Genomic DNA, 16378 nt, shown 5'->3' with positions numbered 1-16378 from the left:
GACAGCTTTAAAACTGCCACATTCTTCTTGAAGTTCGAAAGTAAATGGAATCAGATTTTGATTGCGTTTCGTAAGGATTGTGAGAATAGCAACGCAGCCTCAGCACAGAGATAATACTTCCAAATCAACCTATCAGAGATGGCCTTACATACCTCTGGGAGAGGTGGGACTTGAAGTCAAGACTCCTGGTTCAGAGATAGGGATGCTACCACTGTACTACAAGAGCTAACCAAAATCTAACTTAGCATATCTGCTGTCAGGATGCAAAGCAGCCAATCAGCTTAAGACAACCTAAGCGCATACAAAAAGTGTGCATCCTTTACAGTGTGTGAGACCCATATCCATCATGACATGCATCCTTTAAGTATTTCAATGTCATTCATTTTATCCCTTTCCTCTTTTGGAGCTACAGACTGATGAGGGAAGTGGTTCCATTGGTACCTGTAAGCAGTGTTGAATATTGCATCTAAGTGTTTAGTTGTCAATGCTTGCAGACTGTTCCACCAAGTGAGGGATAGCATTCACCAGCAGCATTCACTGATCAGCAGTCAAGAAGGGACGCCTGTGTTAATGGCTCTACCAGAATAATACACCCAGTTGGATCACCTCCTTCAGAGATGTATAATAAAATGTCCAATGTAGTTGATTCAAAATGTGAACAAATGGATGGAGTCAGCCATGTTGGAACAAATCAGGAATCTCATCTGGATCTTCCTGGGCTGCACAACTGCAGTTAAATCAGTCAATGAGTGTTGTATTGAACTTGCAATAGTAGCAGGAAGTTCAATCCAAATGATTGAGGACAATATATTCAGGAAGTCCTCACTTAACCTCATTAACTGGTTCCTGGAAACATCTGTGAAATGGTGTTAAATGAAGCATAATTTTGCACAGAGACGATGTCATAAATGGGATTACTTATCTGAGGGAAGTCTTTTGAAGTATACATTTCCATATAAGCATTTATATTAGCATTATAAGGTCAAGAAAATATCAATAATAAATTTATTCAACCATGAGAAAGTTAAGAAAACAACTGACCAGCTAAGACTAATATAATCATTGCAGCAATATATGCTGAAAGATGTATTAAGGGACTTCTTCAGAAGACTTGAAGCACAGACTATCTAAGAATTCTCAAGGAAGTTTAAACTTCCAATGGACAAGTATCTGGAATTTCAAACCATCCGAAAAGTTAGAGTCAGAGACTTCAGAGGGTTCCACTCGTTGGCCTGAGTAGTTTCCCAGGAAAGGTTGGAAGGATTAATACTTGTTCCAACTCTTCAGTAACTGTGCAGTTGATACCCTTGACTCAGTAATGATCATCCCTACACATCCTCTGAACTAACTCAACTCACCGCAACTTGATCCCTCCCACAACTTAACCCAATATTCGCTCCCTAACACCGCTACAACTCAACTCAGTCCACCACCCCATCCCCATGGCATCAACACACCCATCCCCCCCCAACCTTACTATGTTCCAAATTAGATCTCTCCTGAAACACCATCTTGATTCAGGACACCCACAGACTCCAAGCTGACAGGGGCCCTCTGGTGGGGCCTGACACACTGCCCTCTCACTTACTCATCAGGAACCTGATGTCTCCACCCATCCTGTTGCCACCTGAACCCATCATCTACTATCCTGTCACCATACCTCTTGCCCGTTGACTACACTACCCCTTCAACACTGCCCGTCCAATGGTTCTCAACCAGCCATGTGCCATCCTCAGCAGTGGTTTGGACATGGCAATAGAATCAGGTGACTTCCAGAGTTGGCTGATTTGAAGGTCCTCCTCAGTAATCTGAGATTTTAGCCCAAAGGTGTGAAGACTGTTAGGCTTTCTAGTCCTCATCTCTTGCTCCCCACCAACTCCAATGTCTATTCATTCCTTATGTCACCCCTAGATGGCCCTGAACCCATCCTGTAAGTTTTCATATTCCATGCCACTTCCATTCCCCCTCATATCCCCCATCGTCACTCCCAAGTATCCGCTATGGGCAAATCTCAGGAGCTATTTGGAGATGATAGAAAAATAAACTTCTAACAATCTAAAAGCATTTTCACTTGTAAGATTCTACAGAGTCAAACAGCACAGAAAAGGCCCTTTAGCCCATCAAGTCGATGCCCACTTAACTACACAATTCTCACTTTCCAGCAATTGGCCCATAAGCCTTAAATGCTATGACACTTGAAGAGCTCATCCTGGTAGTTTTTTTTAAGTGAGGTTTCCCACTTAACTGCCTTCCCAGGAAATGCATTCGAGATTCTCATCACCCACTTGATGAAAAGAAACTTCTCTTCAAATCCCTCAAAACCGCTTACCCTTTTACTTAAAATTATACTCCCATCCTCCCATTAGTGACCCTTCAACTAAGGGGAACAGTTGCTTCCTATACACCCTGTCCCTGCCCCTCATAACATTATGTACCTCAATCAGGATGTCCCTCAGCCTTCTTTGCTCCAAAGCATACAACCCAAGCTCATCTTGTCTCTCTTCATAGCTAAAATGCTCCAACCCAGGCAACATCCTGGGGAATGTTTCCTGCACCTTTTTCAATGCAATCATATCACACGTAGGAGCAGAAATGGGCCTCTCGGCCTACCACATCCATTCTAGCATTCAGTTAGACTGTAGCTGATCTGATGATCGCAGAATTGTTACAGTGCAGAAGCTGGCCATTTGGCCCATCATGCCTGCCCTGTTTTAGTACTTCATGCCAATCTCCTGCCTTTACCCTAATCCCTGCACACCATTTCCATCCAAATTACCATCCAATGCCCGTTTGAATGCCTCAATTGAACCTGCCGTCTACTTGCTCTGTGAAAAGAATTTTTTACTCACACTTGATTTGTATAACATGGCATGCACAACTGCACACAATGTATTAGCTAATCCTCAACTCCACTCTCCTGCTTTATCCCCAAGGTCCATGATTTTCATAATGATTAGAAAGGTACCTATCTCATACTACATTCACAATCTACTGCTGTATTTGCATGGCATGGCTTGTGTGGCATTCATCTGCATAAGATTCTCTATGTCAAAGATCCATATACAGGCATTCCATTGTCATCCTTGTCAACGTTTTCCATGGCCCATTGAGTGGAGGACCATGTCAGTTTGTGATTTGTGTGTGAAGCGAATGTTGAATGCTCACATTATTAAGAACGTGTCCTGTTTCTAATATTCCCCACACAGATTCATGGAGTGACCAATGGATCCGGCCACAGAGTTGTCATTATCGCTGTGGTCACTGGCACAGAGAAACTGAGGAGGAACAGGTGTGCCAGCAAGGTCAAGACCCTCACTGTAGAATGATAGAATCACTCTAGTGCAAACCTTTGGTCCATCAACTCTGCACTGACCCTCCAAAGACCATCACACCCAGACCAGTACTCAAGCCACAAATGTATCATGTCTGTTATTGATGCAATTTGTGCTGGATTACATCACATTATCTCATTTCCTGTAGCCCATGCAAGAGGTTTTGTCAGCATAGCTGGCTGCAGGCCACTGTAGGCTGGATACTCATCACATTGAAAGCAGGACATCATGAAGCAGCTGATTTCATCAATAGAGAAAGGTTCCACTCCATGAATGTAAATCTGCGACCATTGCTACCACATCTTAAATGTCTGTGCCAGATATCTTGAGAACTGCCATGACCCCTATATCCTTGAGAACTCTCATGTGCTTCATTTCAAGGGCTAGATGCTTTACAAGGATAGTTACTGGGAGACAAGGGTTACCATCAGCAACCATGGTTGATATAGTGCTTCAGACCCAGTTGTGAAGAGGGGTCACTGGACTCAGAATGTTAACTCTGCTTTCTCTGCATAGATGCTTAGATTCTCCAGCAATTTCTGTTTTTGTTTTCGCATTTCCAGCATACGCAGTTCGTTGTTTTAATTTAGGAATTAATTGATGCCTAATTTCAATAGATGGGAAAGCGCAGCAGGTCAGACAGCATCTGAGGAGCAGGAAAGTCAACGTTTGGATTTGAAACATTCTCTTTTCTGCTTCTCACCTGCTGTGCTTTTCCAGCTTCACATCTATTGACACTGGCTTCCAGTACCTACAATCCTTACTGTCTCCTAGTTTCAACAGATACCAGCTCATTGCGTTGATCATTCACTGACTAGCATCATTGGACTACAACATTGGACTAGAATTATAGTCTAGAGGTTTGGTTTATTGAATTCAAATTTTAGCAACTGCCGGGGTGGAATTTGAACATGTGACCCAAGAACATCAGCCTAATGTTCTGTATTACTAATCCAGCAACATTATCACTACACCATCTCCTCCTTAGTGGAAGATAGGTGAAGGGCTATTCCTGATGAAGGTCTTATGCTCGAAACATCGATTCTCCTGCTCCTCGGATGCTGCCTGACCGGCTGTGCTTTTCCAGCACTACACTTGTTGACTCTGGAGGATAGGTGAGGAAAGCTAATCTATCTGACCTGTCCTGACATTGAACCTCAGTCCAGAGCCACGGAGGCTGCAGATGACCCCATCAAATACAAACATACCTCACTCTCGTGTTTTCTTATCCTTGAAGAAACAAATATAAATATCTTAAGGTTAATGACCAATTTCAGAAATATGCATGCAGCAACTTAAATGGTGTCTGGAAATAAGTACAGATGGAAAATGCAGGTGGGAACTTGGATACACTAAGTAACAAAAAAAAAACAAATGTGGAGAAAAAGAGAATAAGTAAAAACTGCAGAAAAACAACTTTCTATGATCAATCATGGCACTTTTCTTAAAAAGTGTAGAGGCTAATGATGCTTTTAATGCAGTGTTTGCTTTAAATGGATGCTGAATAAGTTCAGAGCTATCAGAGTGCAAAATGCTGAAAATGGTAGTGGCAGATGCTGAATATAATTTGTTAACCTTTCATTAAGGAAGCAAACAGAAATTGCTTGTACGAAACCATTGTTTCTGACACAAAGCAAGTCTAAGGTCTATGTCATGAATCTGGGCCATGTTGTTTTCAGGTTGTGGCAATCATACAATTTACAAATATCTTTATGATCCAGGCTCCTATGAAGCTTACAATCACATAGTTGACGAACTTTGTAACTCTGAAGATGGACGAGGGAGATCCAGTAGATTAACTCTGAAGATGGACGAGGGAGATCCAGTAGATGTGGTGTACCAGGACTTTCAGAAATCTTTTGATAAAGTCCCACATAGGAGGTTAGTGAGCAAAATTAGGGCACATGGTATTGGGGGCAAAGTACTAACTTGGATTGAAAGTTGGCTGGCTGATAGGAAACAAAGAGTAGTGATAAACGGCTCCATTTCGGAATGGCAGGCAGTGACCAGTGGGGTACCGCAGGGATCAGTACTAGGACCGCAGCTTTTTACAATATATGTTAATGCTACAGAAGATGGTATTAGCAATAACATTAGCAAATTTGCTGGTGATACTAAGCTGGATGGCAGGGTGAAATGTCATGAGGATGTTAGGAGATTACAGGGTGACCTGGACAAGTTAGGTGAGTGGTCAGATGCATGGCAGATGCAGTTTAATGTGGATAAATGTATGGTTATTCACTTTGGTGGCAAGAACAGGAAGGCAGATTACTACCTAAATGGAATCAATTTAGGTAAAGGGGCAGTACAAACAGATCTGGGTGTTCTTGTACACCAGTCAATGAAGGTAAGAATGCAGGTACAGCAGGTAGTGAAGAAGGCTAATAGCATGCTGGCCTTTATAACAAGAGGGATTGAGTATAGAAGCAAGAGGTTCTTCTGCAGCTGTACAGGGCCCTGGTGAGACCACACCTGGAGTACTGTATGCAGTTCTCGTCTCCAAATTTGAGGAAAGACATTCTGGCTATTGAGAGAGTGCAGCGTAGGTTCACAAGGTCAATTCCTGGAATGGCGGGATTACCTTATACTGAAAGACTGGAGCGACTGGGCTTGTATACCCTTGAGTTTAGAAGACTGAGAGGGGATCTGATTGAGACATATAAGATTATTAAAGGTTTGGACACTCTGGCGGCAGGAAACATGTTTCCACTGATGGGTGAGTGCCGAACCAGAGGACACAGCTTAAAAATAAGGAGTAGACCATTTAGAACAGAGATGAGGAGAAACGTCTTCACCCAGAGAGTGGTGGCTGTGTGGAATGCTCTGCCCCAGAGGGCAGTGGAGGCCCAGTCTCTGGATTCATTTAAGAAAGAGTTGGATAGAGTTCTCAAGGATAGTGGAATGAAGGGTTATGGAGATAAGGCAGGAACAGGATACTGATTAAGGATGATCAGCCATGATCATATTGAATGGTGCTGCAGGCTCAAAGGGCAGAATGGCCTACTCCTGCACCTATTGTCTATTGTCTATTGTCTACAATATATGGATGAGATATTCAAGTCTTTTTCTACAATTAATACTTCTTAAAGATATATTGTATTTTGTAAATATAATTGTTTCAAAACTCCTGATTTTGTCCCATTTATTTGTAAGCCTGTTCAATGTACAACAGGGAAGAATCATAGATAACAGGTTCTTTAGAGGGTGAGATAGTCCTGCAGCTGATGTTATATGCCATCCATGGTGAAGGAGAGTGAACAACATTCATTCAGATCCTAACAGCTTGCTTCAAATATAGTTACACAAGAATGGTTGAATGCAATCTCTACCAGCTAGAATCCCAACTAAACCTATCCAAAGAGGAACAGACTAAATCCAGATTAAGAAGATCCAAGTTCAATCCCAATGCATATGGTGTGACTTCATCTAAAAGGTAATAAAGGTACCTGAAGACTAGAAAGAGATTAACCAAATGACCAATAATAGATTCTTTCCCAGGTTCCTTTCCACTGGAAAATATGTGTACACATGGAATTAGTGGGTACATGATCACAGTTGAGTGTAGGTCTCCATGTGGTCAAATCAATGCCATGCTCACCTCACCAACCCCATTCTCAGGCCTTACAAAGATCAATTGTGGGCATTATCAATGCCAAGGGGAAAGAAAGGAAAATAAAATGGAGAAGGTAGAAAATTACAATAGTAAAATGGCCAGCCCAAAGCAGTCTGATCAGTGAAAACACCTATTTTACAAATCTGATCAATGTAAACACCCACTTTAAAATCTGATCAGTGAAAACACACACTTTACAATCTAATCAATGTAAATACCCTATTTACAAATCTGATCAGTGAAAACACCCCCTTTACAATCTAATCAGTGAAAATACCCACTTTACAATCCTAAAAGATAAAACACCCACTTTACAATCTGATCAGTGTAAACACCCCCTTTACAAATCTGATCAGTGAAAATACCCACTTTACAATCTGATCAGTGAAAATACACACTTTACAATCTGATCAGTGTAAACACCCACTTTATAATCTGATCAGTGAAAACACCCTCTTTACAAATCTGCAGAAAGAATAAAATGTTTTGCATATGCTAATGGAGAGCTGTATTTATCACATGCATAAGGCAGAATGTTCCTTGGCCTTAAATGATGTGGCTTATTGAGAGACAATTGGCAAAATATGGTGCAGATAGAAAAAATTAAATGTTCCATCTCAAGAGAAAAAGCCTGATCTTGTGCATAAAGGTCCAATAGTTACTTAAGAATCTTACTAGTGTGTAGTGAGGGGTTTATTTTCACACTTTAACATCTCATTATTACCTAATTTCACTTTAGTTATATACAGTTTGCTATTTTCCATGGTTGAAAACGAAACAGCGCGAGTTCACAATGTGAATGTCGGAGCGATTAACTGGTGCTGCAGCTCACTGGCATTTTCTGCAGGCCTCCATCTTGACCACCAACATCTCAGGCACAATTCATTGGCAGTGACCATCCATACCTTCTGTTCATGGAGGTTGGTATTGGCAAAGCACACGCCTCACCACGACAACACTCCAACTCAAGGAGCTCAATACAATCGAGGACAAAGCAGCCCATTTGACTGGCACCACATCCACAAACAGCCATTCATTCCAGTGGTAACTGGAAGCATGTGTTCCATCTACAAGATACATTGCGTCTTCCAAACCCTTGGCCACTACCATCCAGAAGGACAAGGACAGCAGATGGATGGGAACACCAGCACCTACAAGTTGCCTTCCAAGTCATTTGCCATCTTGACTTTGAAATGTATCACCATTCCCTCACTGTCATTGTATCAAAATTCTGGAATTCCCTCCCTAACAGCCCTGTGGGTCAATCTACGCTATATGGACTACAGCAGGTCAACAAGGAATCACACAGGCAGCTTATCAAGGACAAATGCTGATGCAGCCAGAGGTGCCCACATTCCATGAACTAATTAAATAAAAGTGTGAAATAGCAGAGTTACAGTGAGCATGGTGAAACAGAGAGAAGTTGGTGGTCTTTATGGATCACAGAATGTCATTAACCTTCTTCAGGCATCGTTGGACATTCATCTGAACAGTGAACATGACTCTGATATGATTTCAATTTAAGCTTTATTGTCAGGTACACTCAAGTACGGGGATGCAAAAGTACAGTGAAAAGTGGACAATTTCGCCAAGCAAGACACCATCCTAGGTATGAAGGTACCTAGTTACACAAGTTGTTTTGGTACAATGTATGTTTCATCAACACAAATTGGTTTTAACATAATTGACAAACTGTGGATGTTATCTAAATAATGGGAACTTTCCGCAGAATGGGTATAGTGATTTTCTATTAGAAATCTTCTACAATGCGATTTTCTATAATGATATTCCACAGAACGATTTTCTATAACAGTTTCCACATCATGATCTTCTATAGCATGAGGTTGCAGAGGAACATAACTGTCACATTGTAGCAGAACAACCTGTACAAACAAGTGGCAGCGTACAGAGTCAAACGTTAAAATTAAAGCACTGCCATTGATCTTAGTACAAACAGAAAAATAAAGAAAGAAAATAAAAAGTTAACATTACAGTCCTTTCCTAGAATTAGGTGGAAAAACAAAGGTAAAAGTTCACATGTCTTTCTGAGGTGCAGTCCCTGCAAGGGCTCAGTCTCCTCTGCTTTGGTCCACTCTCTGGGAAACCTTAGGCTTCCTGCTTTCAATACAGCAGATGCTGGGGGACATCCTTCACCGACACTTCGAGCTCCCTCAAATTATATTGGACTCAGACCCAGAGAGGCTCCATGACCTGGGCCGCCAAATGACGCTACTAGAGGCCCACAGCCGCTGCCGTGATCCCCACGATGTCATCGTTGCTGCTGCCTCTGTCTCCAGAACTACAGAAGATAAGTCAAAAAAAAATCTGAGGAGGAGGGAAAAGAAAGAAAAGGAATGTGGCCTGCCTGGAGCAGAGAGGCCTACCGGTGCTGTGTCACCATCTTGAATAGATGGCTCGCTCTCTTCTGCTGTTGCCTTAGAAGGCCTTAAAAAGAAGAGAGAAATAAAAAGCAAAAGATAAAAAAGAACAAAGATAGCAGGCGGAGGCAGGTGAGCCCCAGATCAGGAGCTCATACACTGCACTGCTACTCTGACACTGCAATCTTGATTTGGTGGCAACTTTGGGCCAGGCTGGTAGGGTCTGGTGCTCTGGTCTCCTCCAGCAACCCAGAGGAAAGAGGACAGCCATCCAATCCACCACTCAACCTGGTTCCTATGGGCAGGCTGGAGTGCCAACTTTCTTGCACTAGCCATCTCCTGGTCTTCACGCACTGAAACTATGAAGGAATGCTCCAGGCTGGCAGGATTTGAACAGGTTTGACAGCTGAGCATTAAGTATGGTGCCAGCATCATGGACGCCAGAAGGACACAGCCTCAGCAACCACATCTGAAAGGTAGCGCGAGAGTGAAGGCATGGGGTGGAGACTTGGTGTATAGCTAATGAGGTGAGCACCTTCAAATCTCACAAGAAAACCCATTGGAGTTCACAAGGGGTGAACTGACACCTAGTCAAACTTTGGGAAAATTCAGCCCATAGTCAATAAGTGGTTGTTAGCAAGAACATAAACATACCAGCATGACTCTGCACATATAAACATATGTAGCTTGTAAGTCGGATGAAAATCTGTGCATCTTAATTTGCTGTTCAACCAGCAGTCAAAAAAGCTAACCTTTTTTCCAATACAAGCTTTTATTTTCTCTACTTCCTTACCCAGTGCACTGAGCCAGCCCCAAAACTGATAAACGCATGGACAACTCATAACACTCATTAAGTTTTGCTGCACATAAGTGAATATGAACTGACATCAGATTCTAGTTACTCTACACTTAGAAATTCTTAGAAATAAATGTCAGCAATGGGTCAGCTCAATTTCTTTGTCACCGCCTCTCAGCCATCACTTACACAGCAATGCAAAGGCACTTTCCCCTCATTTAATTTTATGTTAATATCCTTAGTCGGTAATCGCCGAAGTGTGCAGGAGATTTGCCTAATGAAATACAGGAATGTGACCTATGACATCAATGTCTTCTACCACACCCAAAGTTTCAGCTGAAACTCCGTGTCCTGAGAATACCAGCTTCTGCTTTGAAGGGTTTTCCCTGGACATTCAATTTAATTATCCTTTTTTTTAGCTTTTAACAACAGCTGCATAAACACCAATGCAAAAAGGAAGTATTTATTTTCCTACTTTTATCCCCCGCAATTAAGCTACTGCTTTTCTCTGCTGTGGTTTGTGTGGTTTAGAGAAAAATTCGCCCCCCATGTTAGAAGCATCTTCGTTGTTAATTATGCAAACATGTTGAACACCACAGAATTAAAAAACGGATTTAGAACAAACGCTTGCAAACAGATTTATACTGTGCAGACAGTGCAGTAAATCATGGAAATAATAGTCTTGTTTTAAAAATACAGTCTTGTCAATTTTTAGGACCTACCATCTGTGTGCTGTTTTTGATTTCCAGCTGAATATGATCATGAAAACCCATCAATTCATAACAAGAGTTAAAATCACTTTATCCACAAAATGTTGTTTTGCACAGTTAGATCAGCAACATGATAGCCATTATTACCTCTTCGAATATAATTTGGGACTTTATTCTGTGAGTTATAATGTAGCAGCCAGCCTTGTGGAGTTTTTAATCCACTGCATTTCTAATTAATCATTAACTCATCATTTCCACTACAATTGTCCCCAAGTCTAGAAATGTGAATATTTCAGTCAACGTTCTGTGCAATGTTTACAAATGTCCGCTCCTGTAAATTAGTGCTTCCAGTATATTCATCAAGTGGAAATATTACTGTACATGCTGTCGAGATTTTGCTGGGCATGTGCACTCAAATAACTGGACAGGGTTTACATCTTATGATTTGTCTATTAATTGCTGAACTGCAGTAGTTTTTAAAGCAGTGCTGTAAAGCTTATCATAAAATGAAAAATTATACCCTTGAAGCACAAACCAAATGAATTATTATTGGTTACATTTTGACTTTGGCTTGTCTTTCCTGGTATGACTGAATTTTCATAAGCAATAAGGTACTTGGGGAAAGAGTATCCTGTTGATTGCAGGCAAGTACCTATCCTTGAGAACAATAAGTAAAGAGAAAATGGACGACAGCCTTGATCTGAAGGTAAAATCTTCAGACAAATTATCTCTTGGTTATGTGTCCCTTTGGCTCCTTTTACTTTAGGTCCTTCATGGTAGTTGCTTTCCAATCATGTTTCACCTTTTGTTTAGAGTCTTCCTACACACCATTCAATACCCCTTAATGTCTACTATTTTCAGTTGATGTAATTTCTTGCCTAATCAGTATCCTTGTAACAATCTGAAGAAATTTGCATCATGTAGCATAGAAAATCTGAGCAGTCCTAAACTGTACCAGCTCAACTTGACTTGAGAGGTTAAATGTACATGTTTAGATGTGATTGAGATAACATGAAAATGGGAGAAAGTGAGGGCTGCAGATGCTGGAGATCAGAGCTGAAAAATGTGTTGCTGGAAAAGCGCAGCAGGTCAGGCAGCATCCAAGGAGCAGGAGAATCGGCGTTTCGGGCATAAGCCCTTCATAACAGGAAAATGGTTCACTTTTTTCTTTGTAGCTTGTATTTTCTGTTCTTGTGTGTTTGGTGCTCTTGACAGTTTATCCATTCATTCAGCGCCCTTTGTCCTCCAGTAATATCCAGATACGCAGTATTTTGACCAATTCATTGGAGTATGTTCTTTCAACTCTGATTGTTGCTAATCAGCACCTTTGGCCATGGTAAATCAGTAGTTATAAGGTATGGGGTATTTCGATTCTGATTTGTTTGAGACCTAGACTTTGAGTCTAATAAGTTAAAAACTGCAATGATTCCTGTCTGACAGATTCTGGAAAATAAAATGGTACTTAATTAAATCATCTAATGCTTGTTCTTTTAATAAGTACAACAGATGTTATAAACAAGTTTCAAATGCATTATAAGCATACTGGAGGAAATTATACACTGGTATGTGGCTTTTAATTGTAGATCATTGGACAAGCTTGCCGATTTATCCCCTCACACTTGATATTTAAACAGCTTTTTTCTCTCATGACTCTATGGACTTTCAGCTCAATTTTTGCTGCTTTTGCCATTTAGAGAATACTACGTCAACATGAGAACTCAACAAATAACATCATTGCCAATTTTTGTTAGTTTCAGAACATTATGCTCAGTTACCTTTACTGATCTGAGCAAATACGTGACACCACTATCTTTAGTTAAGTAATGACATTGAATCCATCCGTGGTGATATTAAGCTTGAATAATTCAGACTTGGCTTTCAAGCACTTTATTGGTTCAAGCTAACAATCCACAACATTGATGTTAAACTAACATTTTGGCATATTAGAATAAAATGGCTAAATCATTATGCTATATAAAATTTTATTTAGCCAGTTGTCAGGTCAGCCTCAATAGATAATATTGTGTTCTCCTTCAGTCCATTCAGTGCCCTACATGTTAACATATCACTAAAATTTAGTTTTAACTGGGGTCACCATACATCAGAGGAGTTACCCTATAAAAGTGGTATTTCAGTACACACCATTGCTTCATTTTTCTTCTTTGAATTACTGGTGACTGTTTCTGACCTCTTCCTTATTCATCTGCTTAATCCATTGCACAACCACAGAAAGAGATTACCTGGTTTGACACAACTATATTTGTCCTGCAAATAATTATGGGTGGAATACCATTCAGAGGAATAAATGCAACCAATCACTTGTGATATTGATTTGTAGAATGCATTAGATTAGATTAGATTAGATTAGATTACTTACAGTGTGGAAACAGGCCCTTCGGCCCAACAAGTCCACACCGACCCGCCGAAGCGCAACCCACCCATACCCCTACATTTACCCCTTACCTAACACTACGGGCAATTTAGCATGGCCAATTCACCTGACCCGCACATCTTTAGATTGTGGGAGGAAACCGGAGCACCCAGAGGAAACCCACGCAGACACGGGGAGAACGTGCAAACTCCACACAGTCAATCACCTGAGGTGGGAAATGAACCCGGGAAATTAAACATAATTATTTGTGGTAGCGCAAATGATAAGAATAATGATAAGAAAATAAGAAAGAAACTGGAAGCATATGTTGCATGCTGGATAAATAATACCATTAGAAATTCACAAGAGTATCTTAAATGGAGGAGAGAGGCAAAGGCTGGAATAAGGAAGATTAAAAGTAAACATGAGGAAAGGATGGCAGACCATGCTAAACCAAATAGTAACATGTTCTCCAAACATATTAACAGTAAAAGATTAATGAAGGATAGAATGAGGTCCATAAGGAACAAGCAGAGAAGGCTATTCACTGAAACAAAGTGAGTACTCTGTTTCTGTCTTTATCAAATTAGAAAATAATGACAATGACCTCATTGAAAATATAGGTGTTGAACAACTAAGCAGTTTTGTAATAGATAAAGAAGAGGTAACAGAAAGGCTGGAAGCACTGGGCAGCACAGTGGCACAGTGGTTAGCACTGCTGCCTCACAGTGCCAGAGACTCGGTTCAATTCCCAACTCAGGCGACTGACTGTGTGGAGTTTGCACATTCTCCCCGTGTCTGCATGGGTTTCCTCTGGGTGCTCCAGTTTCCTCCCACAGTCCAAAACAAATGTGCAGGTTAGGTGAATTGGCCATGCTCAATTGCCCGTAGTGTTAGGTGAAGGGGTAAATGTAGGGGAATGGGTCTGGGTGGATTGCGCTGCGGCAGGTTGGTGTGGCCATGGTGGGCCAAAGGGCCTGTTTCCACACTGTAAGTAATCTAATTACTCCAATTGGAGAGGTTGCTAGGTTTGGATTAGATGTAGCCCAGATTGGTGAGACAGGTAAGGGAGCAAATTGCAGAGCTGTTGGCAGAAGTCATCCAGGTGTCCCTGTACACAGGATTAGTCTCAGGGGACTGGAAGGATTGCAAATATGATGCTATTGTTAAAGAAAGAGATAAAGGATAATCCTGGAAAATAATGTGAGATAGGATAAATATACACTTATAGAAAAAGAAGTTAATACCAGACAGTCAATATGTCAAGGACAGGTCATGTCTGACAAATCTAATTAAGCTGTGGAGGTGCCAGTGTTGGAATGGGATGAACAAGGTCAGAAGTCACACGACACAAGGTCATATCCAACAGGTCTATTTGAAATCACAAGCTTTCGGAGCACTGCTCCTTTGAAAGGTGAAGTGAGCTTAAGTTCTTTGATGAGATAATAAAGGCAGTGAATGAGGGTAGTGCTGTGAATGTTATATATTTACATTTTCAGAAAGCATTTGTTATGGCGTCACAAGGCAAGTTTGTTAGAAAAATTAGAAATGTTTGGGATTGATGAGTCTTCAGCAGCATGGATTAAGTGTTGGTTAAAAGATAGGAAACAGAGGGCAAGTATTGATGCGCATTTATCAGGCTGGAAATAAGTTGAAATTGATAGTCCCAGGGATCATTGTTGAAACTGTTGCTTTTTCTGATTTATATAAATAAGTTAGAGCTGGATATTGAGGGCAAGATCTTTAAATGTGCAGATGATGCTAAGCAAGGGAAGATAGCAAATTGTAAGGATGTTGCTCAGCGACTTCAGAGAATCATTGACAGTTTGACCTAATAACAAACATCTGCTAAATGAATTACAATGCTGGGAAATGTGAGGTAATGCATTTTGCTAGAGTAAACACTGAGAGACACTACAGACACAATGGTACAACTTTGAGAGGAGTACAAGAGCAGAGGGATCTTGGGGTTCTAGTGCATAATTCTCTGAAGATGACCAGGCAACCAGAAACAGTTGTTAAGAAGGCTTATAGGATCCTTGGGTTTATAAGTAGAGCCATATTGTATAAAACCAAGGAAGTCATTGGTCAGACCACATTTGAAGTATTGTGTTTAGTTCTGGGTACATTATTTGAGGAAGGACATTAAAGCCCTGGAGAGAGTGCAAAAGAGATTTATTCAAATGATACCAGGAATGTGGAATTTTAGAAAAATTGAGCTCATACTCATTGGAACGGAGAAGATTAAGAGGTATCTTATTGAGGTGTTCAAAACTATGAACAATTTTCCAAAGTATGAAGCAGGATATACAGATTCTATTAGCTGGAATGTCAGTAATTAGGCGCCTCAGTTTTAAGATTGTCAGCAAGAGAGTAAAGTAAGATGAGGAGAAACTTCTTTACAGAGAATTGTTAGGATTTGGAGTACGTTGCCTCAGAGAGTGGTGGAGGTGGATTTCATAGGGGTTTTCAACGAGACCTGGATGTATATTTGAAAGTGATCAATTTAGACGGCTACAGATATAGGCGTATGGAGAATAGGACTAGCTTTCGGGAGTCGATGCAGACACAATAGCCTTCTTCTGTATTGTAAAGTTTTATGATTCGATGACGGACTAGCACGGTCTTTTGAGGTCTCAGTGGCCTTTTCTTGCAAGCTTCTCAGATCTAGGTCACGGACATATGCTCAGTTATAAGCCTTTCAGCCTGTCATTTGATCTCAAGCAACCAAAGTCGGAAAAGTAGCCCTTCTTAAGAAGAAAGTTTTAGTTCATGTCAGTGCTGTTGAACAGCAGATTTGGGCCAACTTACTTAGCCATACTTACAGAAGTAACAATTTTCAGGGCTAAATTTACATCTCCACCTGAATAAATCATGCACTTTTACCTTGTGTGTTACATAACACACTACTCAATTTAATGGCCCTTCTAAGTCAAATTGCATTTGACTTTTAAGTCATAGAATCTAACGAAACAGAATGAGGCCATTTGACCCATAGGGCCTGCATTGGCTTTTTGAAAGAGCTACACAATTTGTTCCATTCCCCCTTCCCTCTAGACCACAAGCAATGTTTTTCTTCAGTGAGCTGCCCCTTCAGTTTCTGTGGTTGAAATTCTACTGTAGTTGGCCTCAGGCAGAATCTTCATTTCAACATGAGGCAGAAACACAGCCAGCTAAG

This window comes from Hemiscyllium ocellatum, chromosome 18 (genome assembly GCF_020745735.1).
Source record: "Hemiscyllium ocellatum isolate sHemOce1 chromosome 18, sHemOce1.pat.X.cur, whole genome shotgun sequence".
Classification (NCBI taxonomy): Eukaryota; Metazoa; Chordata; class Chondrichthyes; order Orectolobiformes; family Hemiscylliidae; genus Hemiscyllium; species Hemiscyllium ocellatum.
This window is presented reverse-complemented; position numbering follows the sequence as displayed.